Source organism: Lathyrus oleraceus, chromosome 3, assembly GCF_024323335.1.
Source record: "Lathyrus oleraceus cultivar Zhongwan6 chromosome 3, CAAS_Psat_ZW6_1.0, whole genome shotgun sequence".
NCBI lineage: Eukaryota > Viridiplantae > Streptophyta > Magnoliopsida > Fabales > Fabaceae > Lathyrus > Lathyrus oleraceus.
In genome coordinates this window covers 182157454-182159696 of record NC_066581.1, presented here as the reverse complement: position 1 = coordinate 182159696, position 2243 = coordinate 182157454, and positions in this window count along the sequence as shown.

Sequence of the window (2243 nt, the reverse complement as noted above, 5' to 3'; positions counted from 1 at the left end):
GTTGCAATAAAAACCAGTAAGAAAATTTCAAGGCTCATGTTTCCCATTTGAAATTACATCTCAATAATGTTTTTAGCAACACGTAAGTTTTGCATGCTACACTATTTTCCTAACAAAATTTTCAATTCATTTACATTACGTAAATGGTTAGCAACAATCAACCTATCATCCATATACAATATAAGGATAATCAAATAAACATCATCATGTCTCCTAACATAAATACAACAATCACATTCACATCTTTTTTACTAATATGAAATACATAAGAATCAAAGTTTCTTGTATCACTATCTCAAAGATTACTTAAAACCATATAAAAATCTCTTGAATTTACAAACTAGTCTTCTTTGTCGAGTATAATTCAAACTCTATTGTTTCTCCATGTAAATTATTTCATCTATATTATCGTGAAGAAATGTTATTTTCAAGTCTATCTTCTCTATATGTATGTTTCAGTTGTCTACCAAAGCTTAAACCACTCTCTTTGAAGTATGTCTGAAGAAAGAGGAGAAAATATCATCATATTCAATCTTCTTTTGTTGTGAGCACTCCTTTTCTTCAAGACGAGCCTTGAACTTATCTCTTTCTTTTTCTAATAATGTTGATTTTCTTTTGTACTACTACTTGAAACCGATAGTCTTTTTCCCTTTAGAATGGTCTACAAGATCCCATGTTTCTTTTTTCTTCAAGGACCCTGTCTAGTTGACCATAACACCCATGTATTTATCTTTCTCCCACCTAACTATAGCTCCTCGAAAGGTCGAAAAATCTCCAAAAATACTAAAACGTGCCTTAGTTGCCAAGTCTTCATACCCCTATCTTTCTGGTGGTTTGGTGCGATGGAGATCTTTGACACACGCAAGAGAATAATCATGTAATCCACCTAAATCTTCAAGTTCATGATGAATTTTAGTATCACAATCTAGTTCTTATTTTGGTTCGAGTACTATGCACATATTTCTTACTAATAACATATCAATATCCACCTAGATTACACCATTGTTGGAAGTTTCCCCTTAAGGTGTTGACACATCTTTCCCGACTAACTGCTTTAACATGAATTGTTCATCTAAGACAACATATTTGATGATAAACATCTTCTTTGAAGTTGGATCCCTAAAATGATTCCATTCATAACTTTTGTCTAACTGACAAAAACATACTTCTTTGACATTGTTGTCATTTCCTAAATTTTCTCCAAGTTCAATAAATTGATTTATTCATAGGACATTTGCATCATCTGCATATTATGACATGCGTTTCTTTAGGCCTAATTCCTAAAAAGTCAACCAGAATTAAATCCCTCGATCAATAAAGCAATGCATTCACCATACATTTGCATCATCTACATATGATATCATGAATTTCATTTCGCATAATGCTTAAAATATCAACTAGAATCAAATTTTCAATCTACAGGCATACTGCTCGAACTAATTTTCAAATGTACATAAAATTAGTGGGCAGAAAATTTCAAAATCGAGTTTGCAGACGTCATTATTATTAATCTATGGTTCGCGTAGTTTAACCTGACGTGCTCATTTTATTTTTTGACTCTTTTTTCAATCGCATTTTGATCAGTCTAAGCCTTTTTAACCGATCATTTTTTACTTCAAAATTTGATCAAAACTTTCCTGTTTTTCAGAGGTTTATTTTGCATTGAACATTTTAGCGCATTCATTTTAAGCTTTTGAGAATTTTTGTGCTCGAATTTTCTTCATCCTGAGTCCTTTTAATTTTATTTCTTTGTCAAAAATTTTCGAATTAATTAAATATTTTTTTCTATGGTTTTCGATTTAATTTTGATTATTTAAAATAATTTAATTTTATTTATTTTAGTTTATTTCTAATTTTATTTTACACTACTAACACTCGTTAAGGTTACTATTGGCATATTGTAAAATTGAAAACCTAATGATACACTATATACATTTCATATTGCTGAAAGGAAGAGGGAAAAAATCGATGTTTTAAAGGCTGATTCTTTGTGAAAAAGATCTTGCATTTGACAACACACACATCCGTAAGCCCTTTCTCCTCAAAAAGAAAAAAAAAAGCAAAACATAATTCATCTTTTCACATAGTAGTGCACCATCTCACTTATCTTTCTCTTTCAATTTAAACACAATACCAAAAACACAGAGAAAAATAGTTTTATTTAAAAAGAAAAAATAGGATTGATCTCTTCTTAAATACACACAAAACATCAATAGCCGCCATAACGTATCTTTTTTTCCCGG